Below are 12,812 nucleotides of genomic sequence, written 5' to 3'. Positions count from 1 at the left end.
CTCTGCAACCCATTGATGTATCTGAGCACTTTGTTCTTGTTGGCTCCAGCGTTCTCTCTACCGAGGCAGGGTCTGTAGGAGGAGGACAGCGTGAAGGCAAGAGTAGTCACGAAGCGCTTATCCCAAATATGGACTTTGGTTGCGAGACAACACGATGTTAGCTTTAGAGGAATGTTGTCAGATTCGTGTTTTGTAGTACAGGAATTTGCTTTGCGGCTTTAACCTTCAGAAAAGTGGAGAGCCTTTTAAATCTATAGACGAAGATAAATGTAGATTAGAAAATGAACAGTAAATTGGTAGACAACTCGCCCCCAGTGTTAAGGACTGTGAAAATAAGTTGGGAATCTTAGCAGAGGAGTGTCAACTTTTAAGTGATTTCCCTTGTTAAGTCTAGGAAGCTAGTTGTGAGTTATGCCTTAGGCTTAAAAAAATAAGTTCGTTGAATGTCATGGACATAGATAAAATTTATGTACAAATTTAAAACTATTTTGTTTTGAAAAGTCTTTTAAATCCACGGTTTGAATGGTGAAATACAGTCCTAAACAAATCCCTGTCGGCGAATATTGTGGAAGGGCACTTTTATAACTCATTGGAAAAATATCTTTAAAAAGTAGCACTATAAATTATTAAAATGTAAGAGGCCTGAGATGCTGCCGTCAAGTTAGACGATGAGGACAAATGTATCCAGGAAGTATATTGTCTTTCTGGGCTTGTTATTTAACTACATGTTAGAAAAACTTTCTAAGATGTAATCTTTTTCTACTATTGATCATTTATACATAAATATTTATACATATACATAACATAAACATACATATACATAAACATTTATGCATATACATATAAAGCTAGAATTTTTCTCTCAAAATATTGTTTGAGTAGAAATGGGTCATTAGTATTTGTTTTGAAATGTCCAGCACACTGAGGTATTTGTCAGTGCTTTAAATAAAAAAATTTAAATGATACTGGTGTTTTATTGCTTGTCTTTTATCTTTTTACAAGAATAATGGTATTTTGGTCACAAAGAAAGCTTACATTTTGCTTTAGGTGAAATTCTATAGTGCTTTACATACAAAAAATACGGTGTTTACATATTGAAAACAAATATTTGCCTTTAGGTAGTTTGATTTAAGAGAGAGCATGTGTGTTTCTGTGTCTCTCTTATGTAACCAGCCCACTCTGTTTGAGAGAACTAATGGTTGATTTTCAGTGGCCAGTAGGTGTCATTGTAGAATGCCATAAATTGAACACTTGAGTAGGGAATTACCAAAGAGTTTAAAAAACAGTCCCAAATTGGCTTCTAATAGGATCTGGATGATTATTTATAAATCATAGAGATTCTGTCTTTTGAAAGATTTCAGTGTCAAAACTATTTGTAAGTGATTTGACACACTAATTGTAAGGAAATATTTTTGCTTGTTTCAAAATGGTTCTTGAATGTTTTGCTTCTTAATATAATCTTTAATCAATCTCTCTCTCTCTCCCCCTCCCCTCCCCTCCCCTCCCCCCCCTCCTCCCCCCTCCTCTTTCTCTCCAGACAGTCACTATGTAGAGTGGGCTGTCCTTGAATTCATAGATATCCACGCACCTTGCCTCCTGAGTACTGGTGCACCACCACAGCCAGTCCTTAAAGTCTTTCTTAATAGCTAGTATTGATTTGTTTCACTGCTGGTAGTTCACAATTTTTACTTCTTATTGTAATATATTAAGGTCTAGAATGATTTTCAGTCTGACTGAGCTTTATTATAGAAAAAAAAGTACTACATAGTTAAAGTTAACTGCTTTCCATGAAACATTTTTTTTAAATGATATGGGCAGAAACCTCAACCAAGTTGTACTGTCAACAAAAATAATATTTTGTTGTTCTTTTAATGCCAGAACAGATTGTGTGTGTGTGTGTGTGTGTGCGTGCTTCATTGCTTGTTGCTTTTCCCCGCCTCCGGAATATTTTCCCCTATATATTTCTGTAGACTATATACTTTTCTCACTATAGGAACTGAATATTTCTTAGTGTCTAAAATGTAGTATAGTGGATTCCAGTGAGGGCTGGCACAGAAATCTATGAAGGTGGTTTACACCTACTGTAATGGAGCTCATTGCTGCCACAGTCTTCTGATGAGCTTGTCCTTTTTCTAGGTCTGTTCCTTATGCTTGCCATAATATAATTGTTTTTAAAAGGAGGGGGCTTTGAGGGGTTAGGGAGATGGCTTAGCAGGTATAGCACCTGCTATGCAAGAATTTGGATCCCCAGGACCAACATATATGCCAGATGGGCATTGATGGCCATTCCATAATCCCAGCACTTAGCGAGGCAGAGTTGGGGACCCACCGGTGCAAGCTGACGAGTTGGCCTAGTCACATTGGCAAGCTTTGGATTCAGCTGAACATACCTCAGTGTATATAAAAGTGCAGAGTGCATGAGGAAGACACCGAATCAACCTCTGGCCTTTATATAATATACACCTGCACATATGTTCACCCCTACACAGCAGCCACACCACGTGCACACAACCACACATGCACACTACTGATGAAAGAGTTGGATCTAATTTTGAGATTCCTCTATGCAGAAAGAGATTTTAAAATAGTCCAGGAAGCTTTTTAGTTCGTAAAAAAGGACACACAGAGATATTTTTTTATCTGAACTTCGCTTTAATCTTAAAGGTGGAATGTGAAGGAGGTAGGTGCGTTTGGAGGGAGGACCCTGAATGACTTGCTTTACATCTGAACTTCACTTTAGAACCTTTGATCTAACTCAGCTCCTGTCACTTGAGGGTGTGAGCCAGTAACAGCAGCTTTAGCTGAGTGAACCAGCTGCCAAATCTACCAGGATTTTATAGCTCAATAAACTGTTTGTATTTAATGTCATAGCTAGAGTAGTTTTCTAGCCAGAAGTTGAAGTTGCCAAAAATAAAAATGTGCTGAATGTTTTGGTTTGAATTAGTTTCTTCTTGGCAGTTAACCACTTTCCATAAGTCAAGCAATTTCTTTTTACAAATTAGTCCTATACTAATTAATTAAAAGATATTTATTTATTCATCTTATTTTTCTCATGTGTCAGAAAGCTATATTGTCTTAGAGTTAAATGAAAATTTAGAAATAAGAATTTCAAGTTTAGCTGGCTGGTGGTGGCACACACATTTAATCCCAGCACTTGGGAGGCAGAAGCAGGCTGATCTTTCTGAATTCTAGGACAGCTAGGGCTATACAGAGAAACGCTGTCTTGATTAAATAATTTTCAATAAAACATTGATATATAGGTATTCACTCAATGATATGTAGTAAACTTAGAATTGCAAATCTTTTGACCTTGACCTAGGTCAAGTTTAGAAACTTAAGTACTTTAAGCCTAATGTTTAGAGATTTGGCTGTTTTGAGACACATATTAGAAAAACTAAATAGGAATGAGTATAAATCCAAATGTGTAATATTTTAAATGGTATGATTTAATTATTTATAAAGCTGTAATGTTTAGGTTTGAGGATTAGCTGCCAAAATAATAGTTATATATTGTGGTAAAAGGCACTGATATAGAATGGTAAAGATGGGTCACCAGGTAGTCATTTTGCTGTAGAGTAACTGTAACCATCAAAAAATATATGCCATTGTCCATCACATGAGTGGCTGACTTTTTTATTTCTCTCTCTCTCTTCTTTTTTCCCTTTTCCTTTTTTTTTTTTTTTTTTTTTTTTTTGATATGTATCACTGTGTGGCTCTGGCTGGCTTATGAATTCATAAATATCCTGCCCTTTCCAAAGTTGGCATAACAGGTGTCACTGCCATACATGGCTATATTTTCTCTCTTATCATCTTATTAATGTACTGAAGCTAGACTCCTGATGTTATCTTTCTTGTTTGCTTTTGCTTTTGGGTTAGCTTCACTATTAGTCCAAGCTGGATTTATCTCTGCTTTCTGAATGATGGGATTACAAGTGTGCTTCTATCTAGCTCTGTAATGTTTCCTTTAACGTTTTATTAACGGGACCAGAAATGTAGCCTAGTCAGTAGAATGTTTGGCTGGATTCAATTCCTAGTACATCATAAACCAGACATGGTTGCATACACCTATGAACTCAGAGTTTAGTTACATAGGTTTGAAGTCATCCTAGGTTACATGAGACCCTGTTACCTCTTATTGAAGAAATCCTTGGTTCTTTTTAAAAATGATTTGTGCTGGACAGTGATGGTGCAAGCCTTTGATCCCAGCACTCAGGAGGCAGAGGCAGGTGGATTTCTGAGTTCTGGTCTATAGAGTGAGTTTCAGGACAGGCAGGACTACACAGAGAGAAACCATGTCAAACCAAAACAGAAAAACAAAACAAAACAACAACAACCCTGATTTACTACTTTGTGTGCACATGTGCTTTTTATAGGGGAAGCGTATGGTTGAAGGACAACTTTGAAGTTCTTTTCTTCCATTGTGGGCCCTAGGGGATTAAACTCAAGCTTACATGGAAAGCACTTTTTATCCTCTGAGCCATTTCATTGGCCAGAAGTCATTGGTTCTATTGGCCTTTTCTTCTGTTTTATCATTTACTTAGTTTTGTTTGGAGTAAGGATCTCATGTCCTAAATACTGGTCTAAGTATTTCATTTATTTAGTGTGTATTTGTATATTGATACATGTGGGCTCACATATAGCACATGTGTAGAGGTGAAGGGCCAATTTTGGCAAGTTGGCTCTCTCCTTTTACCATGTGGGTTCTGAGGATTGAACTCAGTTTGTTAGACTTAATAGTTAGTACCTTCACCTACTGAACTATCTCACCTGCCCCATTTTCATTTTTCAATCAACACATAGTTATATGAATTTATGGGGTACTATATGATACACACACACACACACACACACACACACACACTACACATAAATAACATTCAAATCAGGGTGACCTTTTTCAACTCCTCAGATATTTGTCTTTTGTATAAAATGATGAGAACAAGAGGCAGGCGAATTTCTAAGTTGGAGGCCAGCCTGGTCTACAAAGTGAGTTCCAGGGCAGTCAGGGCTACACAGAGAAACCCTGTCTTGAAAAATTAAAAAAAAAAAAAAAAAGGTGAGAACATTCAAAACCCTAGCATTTTTTTGAAATATGGATAATTGCAGTTATCTGTACTCATCTCACTATGAACAGAACATCAGAATTTTTGCACTTTATTAACAGTATCTATTAACTAACTTACTCCTATCCCTTCCTCCTACATTCCCAACCTCTTGTAACCACTGCTTTACTCTTTACTTCTATGAGATCTAATTTTAAAGATTGTATATATGAATGGGATCATGTGATATTTGTCTTCCTGATACTAACATTTACAATGATGTACTACAGGTTTGTCCGTGTTGTCACTGATGACAAGATTCCATCCTTGAACACAATAAAACTTGGTCTGTGTGTGTGTGTGTGTGTGTGTGTGTGTATCACATCACGAGCTTTATTCATTCAGCAGTTAGTGGACAGTTATTTTTTAGCTATTGTGAATTGTACTACAATGAACATGGGATATCAGTGTCTCTTAATACTGATTTCTATTCCTTTGGATTTATACCCAGTATTGAAGTTTATTAGATTGTCAGATGTCTTCTTTTATGATTAAAGACAGTGAAACACTGCATATTTGTGTTTTATACTATCGGGTTATGCAATCCTTTTTGTAGGTCTGGAGTAAGCCACAGAGGGACCAGGTTATGTTCCATTTTCTTTAAGAATATAAAACAGTCTAGAGGCTAGGGATGTAGTTTGTCAGTAGTGCATTATAGACATGTGTGCTGAAGAGCCCTAGGTCAGTGTGAACAATGTGAGTAGAGAATTTCCATTAATGACTTAATCTCTGTAAGAATTTATGAAAAGTTTTGCTAAGACATCAAGTAAGAACTTAAAAGCATGGGGCTGGCAAGATGACTGTGGATGAAGGCTCTCAACTCCAAGCCTGATGACCTGAGCTCAGTCCCCAAACACACATCAAGGTGAAAGGAGGAAACTGCTCCTAAAAGTTGTTCTCTTATCACCAACATACATAGTGACACTGTGACCCATACACATACCCATGCAAAAATAAAGAATTGCAAAAATAGCCTAAAGTTTAAAATACAAGTGCAGAAGACATTAAATGAAAATCATGAAAGATTTGTTGAATTTTTATGAATTAGAAAAATGTGATAATGAAAATCAGCCTTAACTTTTGCTATATCAGTGTTTCTTCAAGTTTAAATCTGAGTCCGTTGAAATTTGTATATATGTGCTATACTTGCATGTCTGTGTACTGTGTGCATGTGGTGCCTATGGTGGCCAGCAGAGGGCATCAGAATCCCTGGAATTGGTTTTACAGGCAGTTGTGAGTTGCCATATGAGAGGGGAATTGACCTGGACCCTCTGAAAGAACAACCGATTTTCTTAACTTCTGACCCATGTCTTTAGCTCCTTAAACAACTTTTAAACATCTTTTCAGTAAAAAAAATTATAATTCTGATTTTCTTGCAGTTTTGTTTTTCTGTTAAGTTTTGCAAGCTGCATCACTTTTCTGTACTATAACCTGCAATGTCAGTACTGAGTGTCAGAGTGCAGTACTCTATGTAGTATGACAGCTGTCATTGTAGTGAGCTTCTCACCAGAACCTTTAGTGTCAGTGAGAGAGAGAGAGAGAGAGAGAGAGAGAGCGCAGTGCTGTAGTATGACAGTTGTCAGTGTACTGGATTCCTTTAACCCTTCAGCTGAATTGTAATTGTGGTGTGCCCTCAGAGAATAGTGACTCTTCAGCCAGTCTTGCTTTCTTCCTGCCCTTTCCATGATAGTAGAAATAACTGACACTTTATCTGCGTTCAATTGAGGCATAGCTGAAGTGGCTCAAGGTGCCTAGCACCACAGATTTATTGCTAAAGCCAGCTTTCTTCCTTACCAGTTGGGAATTGTATTTGGCTGCTAAAAACAAATAAGAAAGCCTGGCAGTGGTGTTGCACACCTTTAATCCCAGCACTCTGGAGGCAGAGGCAAGCAGATCTCTGTGAGTTTGAGGCCAGCCCTAGTCTATAGAGTGAATTTCAGGACAGTCAGGGCTATTCAGAGAAATTCTGTCTCAAAAAACAAAACAAACAAAACCAAAAGATAAATAAAAGATAAAAATCAGATAAGAAACAAGTAACCTCTGCTCTAAAAATATAGTTCGCTTCTTTGTTTAAATTTTTAAAAATCAGAAATAAGTGTAGGACTGATACACTTAAGAGTTGTTAGGGATCCAGGCTCCTCCCTTGTTTCCTTTTGCCTGGTTTATACTCTGTGTCTTCCAGTCTCAAGATCACCTAGTAATACTGGCTGACCGGTTCTAGGCAGAAGAAAGAAACACAAAATGGGCACACTGATCTTTTAAGGAAAATCTTTTAGAAACCCTATGCAGAACTTCTTTGATTTTAATGAGTAGAACTTAGTCTTTCATTACACATGCTTGCAAATAAAGTTTAGAAATTGCTTAGTTGAGTGTAGAGACTAGATCAGGGCTCAGGGATAGGGCCCTATGTTGTATATAAGTCGGTAATCTTTTTCATATTTGCTTCTTTTCCTCTTTATTGTGTCTGCTGTTGATTGCCTGTTGCTAAGCTGTTCATTTAATATGAATTAACTTCTGTGTACTTGATCTTATTAAGAACTAGAAATGCAAACCAAATAGACATACTCTCTGCTCTAGAACAGTTGTAGTTAAAAACGTCTATGCAAGTTTTTGAGGGGGAAAAAGATTTACATTTTTAGGTATATTGGAAATAGCTACCATTCTGCCTTTGTTTACCACAGCAGTTTTTACAAGGTGTAAGAGGTGACCTTTTTGGAGGGGTATTATTAAATGGAAAGGAATTAACTTTTCATGTTCTGAGGTAGAAGGTCAGGGCTGTTCCCTAATCCCTAAAGAGTGGAGTCCTAAGAGCCACTCTCTTGTATTCTATATGCCACTAACATTTGTCCCCTGATTTAATATCTGTGTATTCATTAATCTTCGATGTTACTATTCTAAAGAATGCATACTGATATACCACCTCATATAAGCATTCTCTGTTCCCAAAGGTTCAGGAGATGGTTCTAACATATATTTTCACCTTTAAGGAACTTTAATCAGTCTTTTTCAGAAAAACGGCCACCAATAAAGGATGCTTCTGTGTGATTCATCATGAAACTGGTTAGAAATTGACTCATGTGACTAAGTTAACCAGTCTCAAGAACTGCAAGATAATTGGCAAGCAGCTCAACAGAGCTGATAGTGTAGTTCCTGTCAGTGTCCAAATGCCTAAGAGCCAGAGATGATGTAGTTACTCTAAACCAAAACTGTCTGGCTTGAGATGCAGAAAGGGAAAAAATTTGACCCCCAAGGACAAGAAAATGGTGATGTCCTAGGGAAAAGACATATTCAGGCAGGAAGAACACACTTTTACCTGGGGGAGGTTTTGCATTTTTTGTTCTACGTGGGCCTCCAATTGAATGGAGCACCTCAAGCAAAGGAACTGTGTTTCATTTAGTTTACAGATAGTTAACTGCCACCCACAGGCACCTCAAAGAAACACCTAAGATAATGTTTAACTATATGTCTGGCTAAGTGAGATTGGCAATATTTTTAGCCAAGGTTGGGGCAGAAATATATCATGAAATGGTAATAAACACAAATGACATTTTAATGTCTCTAATAACTATTAATTTGACAATGAAAATACCAGTAATTTCTATTAGAATTCAAATCACAGAAAACTTTGTACATTCATAATTTAATGAAAATATAAATCTTAGTTATAGGTTGATAAAAAAATTATAATTTGTTCTTTTTTAGTATTAAGAGTTCTTTTCACAGCTCTGGACCCTGGGCTGACAACTTGGGGTGGGAGAGGAAGGCTGCATTGATGGAGGGGGACGCTTTGTACGAGGAGGTGATTCTTCATTTGAGAGTTGACAAGGGGGTAGGCTAGTAAGCACATGGTTAAAGGTATCCCCAAGAGGAGAGGAGTACAGACAACGCTTGGAGAAGTGAGACAGCCTAGTTTCTCATGGAATTGTTGATCTGCATTGATGAGGGAATGCAGAGTGTGAGGGTACTCACATGTTATTCTAGTACTCAGAGGCTTAGGCAGGACTACAAATTGGGTTGCTTAGCAAGACTGGTTTTGTTTTGTGTTTAAAGATTTATCTATTATTATATGTAAGTACACTGTAGCTGTCTTCAGACACACCAGAAGAGGGCATCAGATCTCATTTCGGATGGTTGTGAGCCACCATGTGGTTGCTGGGATTTGAACTCAGGACCAGTGCTCTTACCCGCTGAGCCATCTCACCAGCCACCTTATTTTGTTTTTAAAGGATTGTTTAATTTATATCCTAGCCCTACTAATGGGGCCATTTGTTCATAAGCCCAGTAAGGAAGGGAAGTATTAATTTAAAAAAATTTAGCCAAAATGGCTTTATATCCATATCTCTGGTCACCTCTCTTTTTCACTTCTTTCTTTTTATATCTTTATATATCATGTGAAGCTGAGCCTGCTGGGGGCTATTTCCTTTTCTTCTTCCTAGTCGGCTACTTTGTTGTAGTAATTCCAGTTTATTTTATGAAACCACACACAAACCAAAGTAGGGAAGTTTACAAGGCCATAGAATAAGGTGGGGTGACATGTAGTATCAGTAAAAAGCCATAGATTCTAGAGCGATTTGTTTTCTCTTGTGTTTTGCTGTAATTTTGTTGTATAACTGCTGTAGTCAGGGTTACCTGATAATGTCACAGTAACAACCAATCTTCAAATAATAGCTTTGGTTTGATTGATCGATTGATGGATTGATTGATTGATTTTAAAGAAAAGAGTGTATTTATTGCTTTGTGAAATCTGCTGCAGGCTTCGGTGGTTACAGGCAGCTGTCTTCACTTGTTGGGTCAGCAGTGCATCCTCTTGACTCTGTTGGTTATCAGAACAGCAAGGGACTGATATGCTAAATATTGCTTTCTGGCAGTGAAATGCCTTTATAAAAGTTGTTTTTACCTTTTGATTAAAACAAGTCATCAGGGGCTGGAGAGATGGCTCAGTGGTTAAGAGCACCGACTGCTCTTCCGAAGGTCCTGAGTTCAAATCCCAGCAACCACATGGTGGCTCACAACCATCTGTAATGGGATCTGATGCCCTCTTCTGGTGCATCTGAAGACAGCTACAGTGTACTTAGATATAATAATAATAAATAAATCTTTAAAAAAAACAAGTTGGGCTGGTGAGATGGCTCAGTGGGTTAGAGCACCCGACTGCTCTTCCGAAGGTCCAGAGTTCAAATCCCAGCAACCACATGGTGGCTCACAACCATCCGTAACAAGATCTGACCCCCTCTTCTGAGTGTCTGAAGACAGCTACAATGTACTTACATATAATAAATAAATAAATAAATAAATAAATCTTTAAAAAAAAAAAAAAAAAACAAGTCATCAATTCACATCTAACTGGAAGATAGAGAAATCAAGTCCTCTTTTGTGCACTGAAGAGGAGAAAAGAACCAATGTGTGTCTGTCATTTCCATTAATGAGGAAATGCTGCTGGCACATCAACCTTGTGGCTTGGTGGAGCAGACACTCAGTTGGTCACGCTGGGAGCATTGGGAGCTTACTTTCCTACAGGGTCCAAAAGCCAGGCGTGAAGCTGTTTTTCTTGAAAGGAGAATGATCATCCTCACGAGGCATAGTTCCTTTCTTTACGGTAGTAGTTCTCAGCTAGGGCAGTTTTGCTCCCAAGGGGATATTTGATGGTATTTGGAGATATTTTGTCAAATTTAGAGAAAATGTGAGTGGCCTCTAGTGAGTAGTGGCTTGGGATGCTCTAAACATCCTACCTTGTATGCAGGGAACAGTCTCTCACAATGTCAGAGATGACCAAAATGCAGGCTGTGCCAAGGCTGAGAACCCTTGCTTTATGTGGAGTTCTTAACCTATAGTCTCATGTTGTGACTTCTCTATAGGGACCTACTGGTAGCTTTATCTAACTACCTTATCTGTCATAGATGTTTGAATACCATTAAGTTTGCTGGATTTAAGGGCCAAATGATAACATAGTTGTACTGCCATCTTGATTTGTTGCTTGTTCTTGTCTTGGACCTCTTTTAAAACTAACAGCCTTCTGGGTTATGTGGGAATGTGACAAAGCAACATAGTAACATGATTATTTCTAGAATTTAAGATAGCCTTTCAGATAACTTGTGTATTATTTTTTTCATTCTTGTGACAAATGCCTGACAAGAACAAGAGAAGGAAGGACGGGTTTATTTTGGCTCATGGTTTAAGGCAGAGTCCGACATGGTGGGCAGATCTTGGCAGCAGGAGTGTCAGGCAGCTGGTCACATTTCACTCCCAGCAAGTAAAGAGAAAATGCTGGTCAGCTCATTGCCCTCACTTCAGTCCAGAACCCCAGCTCAGGGTACCTCCCACATTCAGGGATTCTTCCCTTTTCAGTTAAACCTTTCTGGAAATACTCTCAAAAGACACATGCAAAAGTGTGTTTCCATAGTGCTTCTAAATCCAGTCAAATTGACAATTAATTACGACTAACCAGAACAGCTTTTTTCTCGGTGTTAAAGGCTAGCTGAGCCATTCATTTGAAGGGCATATTTTGGTATATTCCAAGAGTATCATTAATATGGAAAACTGCTAAATTGTCATACAGTTATTCTAATATGTGGCATAAATGTAACTTTTACTAAAGGACCTTGCTGACCAAGTGGAATAAACATGATGTTCTCAGCATAATCAACATGTGTGATATTCTATGGATGGGATCTTCAAAGATTGGGTAGTCTTGCCAGGTGTGGCTGTAATTTAATTACCTTTAAAGCAGAATTGCAAGTTTGAGACCAGCTTAAACTAGATAGTGCAAGACCCTGTCTCCGGAGGAAGAACAGTTCTTAGAGTCAAGCTAATTTGTTGGCTTCACTATTTACTAATTATGTGACTTTGGGAAAACAATTGACTCTCTCAGTGCTTGTTTTCTCATCTGTAGAATTGGGGTAATAGGTAGATTATGTAAAATGTCTGAAATAGCACCGGTGTGCTGACTAGTTTTATGTCAACTTCACATAAGCTAGAGTCATGGTAAGGAGTGACCCTCAATTAAGAAAATGCCTCCATAAGATTGGACTGTAGGGCCGGGCGTGGTGGCACACGCCTTTAATCCCAGCACTTGGGAGGCAGAGGGAGGCAAATTTCTGAGTTCGAGGCCAGCCTGGTCTACAGAGTGAGTTCCAGGACAACCAAGGCTACAGAGAGAAACCCTGTGTGTGTGTGTGTGTGGGGGGGGGGGGGATTGGACTGTAGGTAAACCTGTAGGGCATTTTTTAAAAATTAATGATTGATGTAGGATGGCCTGCCCCATTATGGGTGGGGCCACCCCTAAACAAGTAGTCCTGGGGTTATAAGTAGGCTGAGTAAGCCATGGGGAGCAAGCCAGTAAACAGCACCATCCTTGGCTTCTGCATCAGCTCCTGCCTCTAGGTTCCTACCTTGTTTGAGTTCCTAACTTGCCTTCTTTTAGTGATGAACAGTGATATGTAAAGCATAAGCCAAACAAACCCTTTCCTCCCCAACCTTTGGTCATAGTGTTTCACTATAACAATAGTAACCCTAATTAAGACACCAGTATAGCACATGTTATAAGATACTAAACTAAATATATAAATATATATAAACAAACATAAAATACTAAATATAAAAATAAACCCTATGATGATACACAATTTTTTCCCTTGGCTATTTGAAACAGGGTTTCTCTGTATAGCCCTGGCTGCCCTAGAACTAACTATGTATACTAGGCTGGCCTCAAAC

The 12,812-nt window shown here is 38.2% G+C and overlaps 1 protein-coding gene across 8 annotated transcripts in view; it reads left to right on the top strand.

Moving 5' to 3' along the window:
* Positions 1 to 12,812, top strand: part of Fam126b (family with sequence similarity 126, member B) — a 63,528-nt gene that overhangs the window by 662 nt on the left and 50,054 nt on the right. The gene's annotated exons all lie outside the window — the stretch shown is intronic.

The sequence above is a fragment of the Mus musculus genome, chromosome 1 (assembly GCF_000001635.26).
Source record: "Mus musculus strain C57BL/6J chromosome 1, GRCm38.p6 C57BL/6J".
NCBI lineage: Eukaryota > Metazoa > Chordata > Mammalia > Rodentia > Muridae > Mus > Mus musculus.
Note: the sequence above shows the minus strand (reverse complement) of the source record. Positions and strands in the feature narration are given on the sequence as shown.